Source organism: Passer montanus, unplaced genomic scaffold (genome assembly GCF_014805655.1).
Source record: "Passer montanus isolate IOZ18808 unplaced genomic scaffold, ASM1480565v1 scaffold10, whole genome shotgun sequence".
In the NCBI taxonomy this organism is placed as follows: Eukaryota; Metazoa; Chordata; class Aves; order Passeriformes; family Passeridae; genus Passer; species Passer montanus.
The window spans coordinates 12,365,201-12,379,104 of NW_024356505.1; the positions used below are offsets into that span (position 1 = coordinate 12,365,201).

The 13,904-nt window shown below is 37.8% G+C and overlaps 1 long non-coding RNA gene across 1 annotated transcript; it reads right to left on the bottom strand.

Annotated features, from left to right (window-relative positions):
* Nucleotides 1–3,265: 3,265 nt before the first annotated feature.
* LOC120503685 lies at nucleotides 3,266–13,511 on the bottom strand. The gene is made up of 6 exons (XR_005627813.1): nucleotides 13,017–13,511; nucleotides 11,215–11,331; nucleotides 10,667–10,759; nucleotides 10,198–10,258; nucleotides 7,329–7,422; nucleotides 3,266–3,537 (listed from the first exon to the last, which is right to left on the bottom strand). It is a non-coding gene; the product is annotated as an uncharacterized LOC120503685 (long non-coding RNA).
* Between the last annotated feature and the right edge of the window lie 393 nt (nucleotides 13,512–13,904).

Sequence of the window (13,904 nt, forward strand, 5' to 3'; positions counted from 1 at the left end):
GGACAAAAAGTCCAATTCAGCATTTTAACTCAGCCTTCTGCTTGATGTGCTCCTGATGTATTGCAGACCCTGAATCTAAAGCTGCCAAAACCCAACTCCAACACTTGATCCCGTGTGCCATCACCACATGTGGTAGCAACAGATTTAAGACAATTTGAAAATTGTTTATCTAGCCATGGTTTGTCTGCTGTGAAAAACACACAGTCCAAGAGAACTCCTGCAGGAGCTGTGGCACGGCACATTGTCTTAGTGCCTGTCAGCACACACCCAGAAATCTGAGGAAAGTTTTCACCAGGGTTTTAAATTATGTGAATGAAGATCAGGCTCTCAAACATTCATCACAGTCTAGAAAGTCATCAACTTGCAAGCTATCAGACTCCCAGTTTGAAATCAGGATAAATTCATGCCAGTTTCTTTGCAAAATGGGGAAATTAAGTGACTGCATATGAAATAAATCTGTGCCCATTTAGGGGAAGTTCTTGAGGCAGTTAATGAATATAATTTAACCTGCAGACTATACATACATGCAGGAAAAAACTGTTAAAATACCTGCGAGTGTTAGTTAGAATGACCTTTAACTAGCAGAAACCTATTTTGAAGTGCAAATACCCACTCCAACCCTTCTCAAAACTACATAGACACAAGTATTAAATACTGATGAAGTGAGCAGCAAACTGCCTGGTCAGCGATGTTATTAAGGACGTTAAGGCATGAAGAATAAGAAGTATTGAACAGAAGAGCAGGAGTCTCCAGAACTGACCAGAGGTGCAGCAGTCAGAACTGAAATAGTTCCTCTTGCTCCAGAAATGCTGATGTTCTCTCAGTGTGCTGAAAGAACTCCTCTTCCCAAAGAAAAGCAGCCTTGTGGCAGGTCTGCAGGTGGGGCTGGGTAGAGCCAGAGGAGGTGGCTGCAGGTGCCTGAAGGGAGCATTTCCTCTGAGGTAACTTTGTCACCATTTCTACACCCTAGAAGGCAGCTGTAGTGGCCAACTTGGGTGTGATGCACTGGGAAAAAGCCAAAGGCACAGACAATGAGCGTCAAGGTGAGGAGTGAGAAAAGAATGCAACTCTGAACAATTATCAAACGCAACAATCCTCACCAAAGAAAGCTGTCAGTGCCTAGGGCAGGAACTGCAGGCTCACTGCTGAAGACTGAATAGCTTACTTCCCAGTAAAGCAATACCCAGCCCTGACATTCCCTCACCATCCTGGTCTGTGCAAGGACTCTGCAGATTGCTGGCACCAAGGAAGAGTGAGGCCAGTTTCCTTTGGGCTTCTTGGAGGAAGCAGCAAGTGAGCAAGGATGCAGACAGCTCCTACAGGATCATTTCAGCCTCCCTTGCCTGTCCTGCATGTCCCCGTTTGCAGCCAGAAGAGATGCAGCTGAAAGAGATGTCTCAAGCCACCCAGCAGGCAGGCCATTGCCACAGATTAGTATTCAGCTTTGGCAGGAGAGTTGTGCAACACCACCCTGAACCAACCTACTTTCTTAAGGCCTCCAGCAAATAAGGAAGGAAAAGAAAGCCTGAGCTACAAAAATAACATAGAAAAATGTCAGCATAGAAACAAACTGAACTGGCTTTCACTAAACACTAAAGCTTTAATCAATGTTTAATTTAAATAGAAAAGGCTCATACATAACAAAAGGTTTCATAATACTTACAGCTGTCAAAGAAATTTTGAATAATCTGAAATTTATTTTTCTTTAATCAAGCATAAATGAAGACTTTTGGTTTCAGAAAAGCAAGAACAGTTTGAGGATATAAGTACACTTCAGTTTGCATGGACTCCAGAGCAGGACAATCAGGCAAATATTTATTCTAACATTTGTTACACAGCATGATACAAACAATCAGGTTAGTGTAACCTCTCTTCAGTATTTAACAGTCATTGAAATTAGAGTTAGAATTTTAATAACAAAATTATTAAAATGTTAGATAATAGGGAAAGAGTGCAATCAATATTTGGAAAGCATTTTACAAAACTTCTTAAATATTTATTGACAAAATTGACAAGTTATTTTCTTCTATGATTTCTGTAATGAAAATATTTATCACATTAACCAAAAATTCTACATAAAAATACTGTGTATGTGATAAAAATACTTTTGGTATTTTACTGTCTTTGGTTAGGTACACTTTACAGAAATCAAAAGATCAGCATCATATAATGAAAAGAGGATGAGCATCTTGCACATCATTCCATATTAAAAAAAAAATCTAATTTTGGTTTGAGGATAGAAAACCAAGAATAATATAAAACACGAGTCTGCCAAGGGTATCTTCTACCCACTGTGGACCATATTATTATACTTGGGGGCTCCCCAATTCCCCTGGTGCTGCTGCTTGCCTATTACATGCTGCATTTTGACATTCTTCATCCAACAACAAGCAGCTTCAGTAACTCTCCTGCAAAATAGCAGTCTGCCAACAGTGCTGTCCAAGAGCAACACCCAGAGGCTAAATATACTGCTACAGCAACACTGCACACTCTGACCTGTTCCTTCCTGAGAAGAAAGGAAACCTTCATAAAGATAAACAACAATTTCCTGTACAGATAAAGAGCTGACAAAATTTTTCAATAGAAATATCAACAGCCAAGTATTGCAGCCAAACAAAGACATTCATGAAAATCACACCCTCATACCTACTGCAAAAAACCCATTTAGTAACAGTGATACATGCACACAGAGCAAGTAAATAGTAGGTTTTGCAAAGCTGTGTGTAGAATATTTTGCAGCAAAGGAGCAACTAGAAGAATGGCTGCTCTCTAGAAAGTCAATTGCATTTTTCACAGGCAAAAAGTCAGAAAAGAGGAAGGGTGCTCACCATTTCTTTTACCAGTTTTCAAAGCAGAATGTTGGGGTGTTTACTTAAATCCTGAAGGCAGTTACTGTAAGAACAATTGGTCTATGCAATAAAAAACAAATCTTCAGCAAAAAAAAAAAATCTTAGAACGTCTTTAAGAGGAATATGTTATCTGGATTTAGAGCATGAAGAGGGATAGAAAACTCAATAAAAACCAACTCACTAAAGTTTCATCTTAAAGACCTCTGGCATTTAACAGGACTGGTCTCTGTAAATTTAAAGCCTACATATGAGTAAAGAAGAAGGCTGGCAAACCAAGAATACAACCAGTAAAATCACACTTATAACTCCAAATACTTAATTAGAATAAAACCTATTGAAAAGAAAACACAGTGAAGACTGTATAATCTCAAAAAATGAATGCACCTACCAAACCTTGTATACTTTGATATTTCAGATCAGGTCAATGATTTCAAATCAGAAGTTTCAAACACTTTATGGAAAAGTTTTCCTCTATTGAGTAGGGTTTGCTCCATTCTCCATGGTTAATCACTTTTTTTTCAATGTGTTGTCTCAGATTTTGTTTTTTATGCAGCTCATACTCTTCACCTGGGTGCAGTGAAACTGGAATCACATCAACTGTGAGGAAGCAATCATTCCTCAACACCTGCTCAGGCATCAGTCTGTTACAGCAGAACAAATTCAGGAGAAGAGATTTAACTTTATCATCCTACAAACAGAGGGAGAAGGATTTCATCAGTAAGCAACACAAACTCGATTAGAAATAACAACCAAGCATTTGATGAACACATCTTGTGAGTTCTTAGGTCCTAAAGCCTTCTAAAGATGTGGTACCATAGCATTCCCAATGGACAGCAACAAATAACATCATAGTGCTCATTAACAACAAAAGTCAAGCAAATGTTCAGCGCCAGGTCTGTCAACCCAGTGCCAACCAGAAGAATGTGAGGTTTTGAAATGTTGAAATATGAATTCACTGAACTACCATAAATTACAGAAATACTCAAGTTGGTCTTTCCATTGAGAACAAATGAAACCGGTGCCATTCACCTTCTATAACTTTATCAGTTAACTTTTGTCATATTGTTTTATCTCTCTACAAGAGCAAAGGAGGAGAACACAAAGTAATGGACTATAAATCAACAGCAGCTATTTTGCCATCACTTACACTTAGGCTCTTTGGATTTATCAGGAGGGATTACAGGCCTAAATGCTTTTCACATTAGCAGCACTGGACTCCATACACAAAACATAAATCCACAGCTCTACACATATGCATAAATACCAGCTGTAAGCAGGAGGAGCACATACTGGATTTGGGTAAGGGGACTACAAGAAAGACGATCTCAAATGCTGAGCTAGAAATCTAGATTACCAAAACTCAACAGGAACAGAATTTTGACACAGGAAGGTTTGCTTGTTTACAGTCTCCAAGCCAGGAACTCTTCTGATCTGGGTCAATATTAACAGCAAAATACACGATAACTGTATATCTTTCAGCTATCCCTATTTCACCCAGAGAGGATATGGGATGTCAGGGATTGTACACAAGTTGTCAAAAACTTGAAGACAGAAACAAGCCATTTCCAACTCTTGCAGTAATTATCAGAGTGGCTCCAGAGAATTAGTCACTTCCCAAGAAACCTGAAATCTGGGTTAAAAGATGAGATCTGAAAACTGTGGATCTTGCAGGCATAAAGGATTGTTCAATATTTATAAAATATTTTAAATACTAGAAGGAAAATCTCTACTAAGAGGATCCAAATGCATGCAAAGAAATGCAGGAGTGAACCATGATTACACACTTAAAATTAAAATGAAAGAAATCTGAGCATTTGAAGAGCTTGAAAAGCTTTGTACTTGAGTATTTGTATTTCAAGATACTGTCAAATGTCTGTCAACAACAAATATCCCCTTCTCACACCAAGGAAACTGAAAATTGATTCCACAAGGAATACGACTGTAGGACAACATTTCATCTTGTTTACTCCATTTCTTTGTGTTTGATCTTACTTGCTTTTTTTATCTTTTGTAATACACAAAACTGCATGTTGAGACAGACTGAACACTGAATCTTGGTGTAGTTAAATGAGTGGCTGCAAGATCTTACTGCTAAACATTGCTCTTGCTACACAGTTACCTAACATTAATGTCCCTGTTTTAAAGCCTTACATTATTTTCCTGTGGCAATTTTACATTTGCTGAAAATAACAAAAATTTTACTGGTTACAAGTGTGCAATTCCTCTGGGCACGAGATTGAGATGGAGGGAAATTACCAGTCTGTCAGGAGCCTGCAGATGGGCATGGAGATTAATTCTGACTAAGCTGATTATAGATAAAGCACTTTGAAGCAAAATAGATTTTCCCCAAGAAGTGGGACAAGGATTAACAGCCAGAGGTCTAAAAGACTCCCCATGAAACAGCTGAAAGATATTTATTAGTATTACAGTTCTTAGTAAAACTCTCATCTGTATTTCTGCACTCTGCAGGCAGCACAGATTGCTTTCTGGTGAACTTTAGTGGTTGGGGCACGTGCATGTACACACATCCAGAATGAATCCTTAAAAACTGCCAGCAGTGCTATGTTGATTAGGATTGTATCACCTTACACAGTCAAAATCAAATGCTTCCTTTCATCAGGTAAAATAAGTCAAAGAAATTTGCTCTTATTAATAGCTGTAAAACATCTTAATCCCTGCTAAAATCAATACCAGCTAAATTCATTAATTATGAAAATTAACTGTGAGAAAAGAGCAGCTCTTTGCACTTCAGAGGGTACCTGTGACAGAGGAACACAGAAGCATAATACCCTGAAACTGGCCATTAAAATTTTTATTTGTGTACTTATTTATAGAACATTATCACAGCAGAAATTTTATGGAAAGCAGAAGTGAAGCAACTTATTTCAATGTCTCAAGTAATCTTTTCTACATCCTTGAAGTAGAAGTTTTCCTTACCCATGAGAGAAAGTTAGGGGGTTTTAGTATCTAAAGACTATTATGAACAGTCCTGAATGCTGCTCTGGGCAGAGGTTCTGTACAAGTTTTGTGAAATACATTTAAAGTCCCCTAGTTGGTCCTAATGTTCAGTCATGAAGTACTGAATCTTCTTTCCTATAGTACTGTGTGTTTCATGAGTTTCACTTAATTTTTAGTAAAAAAATCCATCAACTATAATGAGCAATAAGGTACATTATTTACAGGATAACCTCCCTGCTCAAATGCTGCATGTTTTATTCTTGTTTTCTGTGGTAGTGTCCCATTGGAAATAATTTTGCAGAAGGATTTGTTAGACAGTCCTGTACATTATCAGTAATGTTTTCACCACTGCAGAAAAAGTGAAAGTATTAAGCCACACACTGCAGAGAAGTCATGTAACAAAATGAGATTATTTATTGTACTGTGTAGGTGATGTGCAGTGATACATAAACTACCCTGCCAGGACACTGAAGCCACTACAGCTGTGTTGGCCTGGTACTGGATCATAACATTTCCTTACCCAAACCCAGTAAACAGGATACATTAAGCTCCTAATGAACACAACTCTTGCAATTTAGCTCCATGCTTAAACAGTCATCTCTGTAAAGCTGACAAATCATGAATACACAAGAATAACTAAGAAAGAGGGACTTATTATTCGGCCTTAACTTCTGACCAGAAGACTGAAAGATTATAGAAAATAGTTACTCAAAAAAATGAGCCCAAGGAAAGACAATTCAGGTAAAGAATGCACAGATAGGAGGCTGTAAAGTTATGTGCTAATGATTAGCATCCAAGAGAAAGGTAAGTTAGTGAAGATTGGCTTCGAAGTTGGAGAGCCAAATTGTGAAGCATGAAGGTACAGAGATCTACTTCTTATTCTCAGAGAGTCACTGGGACCCTGGGCAAGGATAAGCTTCAGAAAAGGGCCTGCAAATAGAGTTCAAGGAGGCACCAGTTGCTCTCCTAAGGCAGGCAGAGAATAACAGTTGAGAGTAGAAAGAATGAAAACATCAACAACAATTTGTATCAAGTAGGGTTCTCTTACATCTGTAGATTTGTTTCAGAGGCATAAGAAAACTTGCTGTACAAAAAAAAAAAAGAATAAAGGGCACAGTACACATTTTCCACTGCATTTACATGATTAAAATTTAATTTGGCTGCTTTAATAATGCTCAAACACTGTGCAGTCATTGTGTAGTAAGAAAGATTTAAAAAGTCAACTTCCTGACTTCAGAAAAAAATAGGTTTCTAATACAAACACCTCCTTTGAGGCTGAATCTCCATTACTTATTCTCCAAGTCTATAACACAATATCATTCAATTATTAGTTGCTCCTTCTGAGATCTGACTTAAATACTAAGAGAACTCTGGGGCTTCCTACCTTCTCAATTGTTATTTGTACAGGCTATCCAGAATTATGCAAATAGTCAATTAAGAACATTTTTTCTGCCCAGCACTTCAAATTAAATATTTCATTTTAAAATCCAACCAATCACCTCCATACAAGAACAACCTTACCTTCCTCATCTGACAACTGACATACTATGACCACCTCTGCCTCATGTGTTCCATCTTCTTTTTATGCCAAATTCCTGGTTTTGAATGCAAAGCTCTAAATGAAAAGATATATAATACATAACTCTGGTGGGTTTTCCCCCTTAGTAAACAAAACCAAACATCAGTCAAGGAGTTTCACCAGCTTCCAAATGAAAATGAATTGACATGAAAAAATGGCAAGGAATTTTTTTTTTTTAATAATTTTACAGGAGGGTAAAACAAGCAAGGAGCTCAAGTTTCCCATATACAGAAACAAGAGGGAAAAAATAATGTCAGAATAAACTCTAAGAGGTCAAAAGAAATAGACTTTTAAAAATATGACTGAAAAGTCATATTTATTTTTTAAAATTTTCCCAAGTTTTATGCTAAAGAAATGCTGAGGGGTAAGTGCACCCTGACAAATGTGAACTTTGTACTCATAAATCAAGTAAAATCCCCCTAGTCTTCATTATTGCCTAGAAGCATGTATGAGTACAGCATTTTTCAAACACTGCCTGCAGGTTAAGCTGAAAATGCCTCTGTCCTGAGAGATGACATAGACAGCAAAAGGAAACGTGTTTAGTCAGTGCTGGGTTCTTGGGACACAGATCAGCAGAGACCTTGAAAAATCACTGTCTTCATTTTTGAAGTGGCACTGCTATGACATGAGGGAGAACACAATTTCAGATGCCCAAGGTGAAACTGGCAACTGCTGAACACAATACTAAGAATTTTTCCATCAAATTATCAACACAACACCAAGTCTGAGCTGAACATTAGTTACATGTGGAGCAATCCAAAATTCACCCAGCAAACTTGGATGTGGTTCCTGAATGCCTACCCCAGATATTCTCTTCAAGAAGAATCAGTCATTTGTAAAACTGCCTTTGATCCTTTCGGTTTTGGTGGAGGTTTTTTGTTGGGGAGTCTTTTTATTTGGTTGGGCTTCTTTACATTTTCTTTTGTCCTCGATTTTATGTGAAAAACTCTCTAGAACAGAGCAAGGTCTGAATAATGGTAGCAAAAGTGTTCTAACTAAATCCTGCCATGTTAATAATTTATAAACATCTATGATACCAAGCTACACTTTAGATAATCTATTCCATCACTCCTTTATTCAAATAGAAAAAGTACTTGATTTTAAGCAATTGCTCTCTAAATGGGGAATAAAACACCATGAAGAGTGACTTTTATATGAATCAGCATCATCTTCTAAGCCAAAGGTGGTTACCCATCAACTTGTAGTTCACATCTCTGTTAGGAACTGTTCTTAAAATGCAGCAGCAGGAGACTTTGCTGAAGCCATCACTGTAGAGATGATGGAACTGCCAGTACTTCCCACAAAAACCCACCCATATACCTGGAGCTCCAGCTGGTACTCTGCAAACCAGTTCAAATATATTAACTGCTCATGCAAAATCACTGCATGGGAACGTGAGCACTTGCTAGATAGTTTGTGGCTTTTCAAATCTGGGAGCTTTGCTGAGTTGGGGAGGCAGCAATACAGTGCCAGAATACAACAAGGAGGTGGAGGAGATGCTGTCCAACACACCACCTAATGCAGGAAAGTTGGCTGCTTTCTTCTTGCTGGCATACCATGCACTAAGTAACTATTAAAGCTCATAAGGCGGCAAAGAATACAATCTACAAAATTTCTCAGAAAAAAAAATTACAAATACAAAGAGACATCCAGCACTATTTTGAAAAACATCTTTCTGCCATGTTGCCTATTTTTAATTCTCTGCCTTTCTGTTACTGGTTGCTTCCCCCCTCCTAGTTTACAACATATTTTGGGACTGTCAAAATAAAAGCCAGACCCTGAGTTTCTACCCTGTTCCATGGCAGCAGCCAGCACCAGCTCTGGCCAGACTGGAGGAGAGAAGTTCCCAGTTTGGCAGAAGCCCTTGGTAACACATCAATTGCCAGCTCCATCCTTTTGTGACCATGCAGAAAGCAGGAGCACTGAGCAGTACTGACACCCCTCCAGAGAAGGCACAAACCTGATCCAGGCTGTGAACCAGGGGTGAAACTTTCCTGCTCTGCCACATGAGCTGCTCATTTCAGCACAGCCCATACCTGCAAGTCTTCCTCAGCTCTTGTACTTTTCACAGTTACACCATCTGTACCTAGAATGACCTTTCAGAAAACTCAGCTGTCAAGAAATAGTACAATTCCCTGTCTGTGATAGTTAGAATTGATTTTTATGTTAAGTAAAAGAGAAGTTTTGTTATGTCATTTCAAAATCACTGTAATCATCGGACTGCATTAGGAATAACCAAGTCTGTGTATAATTCTCATTCTGCTGTTATACCAAGCAACAGGAATCTATTACATCAGGAATTAAGAACAGCTTCCCTGTAACAGTTCTGGAGTTGAATGTATTCTCAAATGCATATTTTACTCAGTCTCCTTCCTGGAGACCCAAGAGAATCTCTGAAAACCTAATCACTGAGAAAGGCGTTCCCTTTATTTATGTGACAAGCCAGATGTTCTAGCCTTTTGCCTACTTGTTTCTTAAGGCAAAGAGCTTTTTTTTTTCATTTATTTTAATTAGCTGGTCACATATAAAAGTCACAGGAATGTCATTAATCTACCAGCAACACCAGGTTCCATAATTCATTCACTTTTTTCTCCTGTAAGCAGGCATTTTCTCCATGTCACCTCATTACTCAAGAATCCTTTTCCTAATAGGTTTCTTTAGTGCATCTCATTTTACAGCCCTCTTGGGAGCTCACTGCCCCCTTACAATGCTCAGAGGCAAACGTGCAGGTTCTGTTTTTCCTTAAACATCATCATTAGAATAATTAATGTACAATCAAGCCAACAGCAGTGAAGCTGAAGTAGTATTTACCTTCTTTGAAGCTCTCAGAGGAATAGTGGGGAACCCTGAAAGCTGGAGGAGATGCTGCCTTCTGTCACCAAGGAGAAGGTACACACACTATCAACAAAGTTAAAGGTAACGAGCACAGTAGAGAGTTGGACAAAACTGCTCATGCTGTGAACAGCACCTATCACCAGAGGGAGCCATGTAAAAGCACAGTGTCATGGCTAGAGACTGAAACAGAAAAATCTTTTTTTTTTCCTTTCATGGTTGGTTAGTGGAGTTTCTTTTTGTTTTTTAACCATTCAAGCTTGGTCTCAGGGGCCTGTAAAACTTTCACATTTAAAGGCAAAATTGAACTCAGAAAACACAAACTGTTTTACATAGTTACCACTTACTTGGAATAGACAAAATTAAGGTTTCCTAACCCATCTGAACAACACAGACAAAAAATTCCAACACTACAAAATTTGCTCTTTTGAAACAGCTTCCACTTTACCTGGGCCTTTAAGCTTTTCACAGTTTTCTTAACAGATAATAAGTAGTGAATAACATGTCTTCTCTTCAACACTCCTCTGCATGATTTTTTCAACTAGGAGGAAATTAAATTGTTAAATCTTTCTATTTTAATGTTTTACTCAAATGCATTAAAGAAACAGCCTGGAGCCTATTTGAATTCAGCTTTTCAGGGTCCTTCCCCACTGAAGAGGGTTTTTATTGTGTTTAATTTTAATTACATTAAAAATCTTCTAAAAATCCAACATTCTACTTAAATCTCAATCCCCTTAAGTTACATACTACTGATTTGTCACCAATCTAGAGATTCCAGTTTTCAAAGCTTTAATTTTAAAGAAATTATCTTTGTATTTAAATGTATGAAACTAAGCATTGACTAAGGCTATATACCACTGGGATTCTGAAGCTTTAACCCAACTAGCCTCTCATCACCAATATATTCCTAGAATTCTCTTCTGAAAAGAAAAATGAACATTTGCCAAAAAGAAATTGTATCAAAAAGGGTTAGAAATAAATAAGGCATGAACTCACCTCAATACTGGCCAAGTATCTTTTCTGCATGACAGTGCTCATATTGAATTTTATATACACTCACTTAATTGTGAGTACTCACAATCACTCTCTTCTGTGCTTCATCATGCACCTGGACTGAGTTAGGGAGAGAGAGAGAGGACAAAGATTGGGAGTCATTCTTTATGCACACCAACCTTTAAGGTGTGAAACCTTGACTGAGAAACTCCATCGTTAATGGAAAAGATATTTTATCCGATTTTTGTCTCTCTCTTTTTATAGAGATTCAAAAAAAGGAAGTTAGCAAGTTTAAGAGTTCATCCAAGAGTTTCAACAGGATAAAACTGCTTGGTACTTCTATGCAGAAGTCCAATTTCATATTCCACATGCTACTAAAGAGTGTTTTTAAGGCTAGCACAGTTAAATAGTTACGGAATATTAAAGCACACAAGGAGTGAGAGTGATTGGTTCTATCACCAAAATCAGTCACAAGTTAAACTCCTGGTTTTTTGTTAGTATGATGCCACATCAAAGGACAGATGAATATCTACTGAAATGGCCCTTCTCTGGCACAGCAGGGACTCTGATTGTGGAGACAATGCAAGTACCTCAGAGGGAGCAAAAGAGAATGGGCAAAATGCTTATTGGAAAATGTAAATAACTGAGAAAAAGGCTCACACCAGCACAGAAAAAGAGTACTGGTAAGGCAAGAACACTTTTCCCAAGCAAAATGAAAGAGATTAAAAATTGTTAATCTCTTAGGATTGGAAAAGTAAATTTATGCATACACATGGACCCAGAGGAGAAATCCCATCATTCAAACAGAATTTTCACGTGTATTTTCAGCACATGCACAAAAACTTGGTAAAGCTCAAAGAAAGCTTCTCAGCACATAGAGAAGGAAGAACCAATTTTTCCAATATTTCTTAGTTAAACCAACTCAGAATTTCATCCTCACTGCGAACCACTTCCTCTGAATCTGAAGATGCTTATGGCATCAGATTACAGCACTTCAAAGAGCAGAAAGAAAAAAAAAAACCCAACCTACCCAAGCAACCAGCCTTGCAAGTGAAAATAAGAAGTTAGCAGTCAGACAGCAAAAACAAGCAAGAAGTACAAAGAGTTAGACCTCCTCGAAATATAATAAGGATTTGTGTCAGATCTCACCTCACACTTGAGTAATATAAGAATTTCTAGAAATAACAGCTTTGAGATTCACCAGGCAAAAAAAAGTTAATTATTCTCTTGATTGGATTTTATTTTCTTAATCTCATTATGCTTTTTATCAAAATATGAAACAGTGGAAGAGTCAAAATCCCTCTCCTGCTGAGTTTCATGTCAAAAATCAACATGTGCTGCCCTCACAGCAGTGCACAAGATTTCCATTCCTATATGGTACTGGCAGAGATGAAGACACACCCTGGGATCTATTTCACAGTTTATCAAGTGTGGCATGAGGTTAAATATTTCACCAGGAAACCGTAAGTACTTTCATAAAAGACAGAAATAACTTCAAGATATAAAATGCAGAGAGGGACAGAGAAAAATCAGTAAGATCAGCTTATAATTACACTGAGCATTGTTTTTGGTAAAGTTTTGTTGCTCATATCTGCAGAAAAAGAGATATTAGACTGGCAACCAGAACTAAAAGAGAAATATGGTACTGTATTTAACAGGAAAGATACACATAAGAAAATAAGAGAAAGCTGCAAACCCCGCCTTGTTCATGTACCTATCAAACTTGTGTATTCCACTAAATATTGCGAAAACGCTTTATTGTCTTAAGCTTAAAGGAACTAAAAAAAATTTTAAAAAAAACCTACCACCAATAGCAAAAACTTGAACAGTGAGTGCAAACAATGTTGCTCCTGAAAGCCTGGAGATTCATACTGGAAAAAAGTCATACAGGCTCTGAAATTGTCCTTGTCTGTCCCTGACCCAAATCTATATATTTCCTATTGCATAGCTTCTCATAGAGGCTACAGTAGATGAATTTGGATTCAGAAAAAGAGGGAGAGGAGTATGTATTGAAAAAAAAAGAGAAGGGAAACACTTCAAAGGAACATTTCCTCTATACAATTGCTCACCCTTTTTTAAAGGTGGTAGAAGTTAAATTGCAACAGAAAAATTGCATAGCAAAAGTTGAAGTGACAAAGAAGGATAAGTTAAAATTTCTTTCCTGATCTACCAACTAGTGCTATACACATCCATACTAAATTTCTGCATAGTTCCTGTACCTATGAAAGTTTTGCAGAAAAATTCAGATTTGAAATAGCTAAAGTTGTTACTATACTAACAAACTTCAGCCATGCTTCTCCATGCAGAATACCCCTCAGAATTGCAGTCACAGAAGCCCACCTGCATGTTTGTTTGCCCCTCTAATAACCAACATGATTATAAACAGCTGTAAGTAATTACATTCATTAACATTATACTCTACATGACATGAACCAAGTCTAAACTGCTGCAGTAAATGCTCTGGGTACAAAGAAATGCAAGAGCAAAAACTGATTCCCCATGAGAGGGCACAGCCCTTGTGATTGTGCACAGCTCATGCGGGCAGGGAGGCTGTGCAGACACAAACAAAATATTTATATGTGATTGTGGCAAGAAGGAGTTTGAGGAAGCTGGGCCTGCAGGAACAGAAAAGGAGCAGCTGACAGACTTTCCAGGAAAATTGAGTCCTAAACTGAGAATAAACATAGATATTA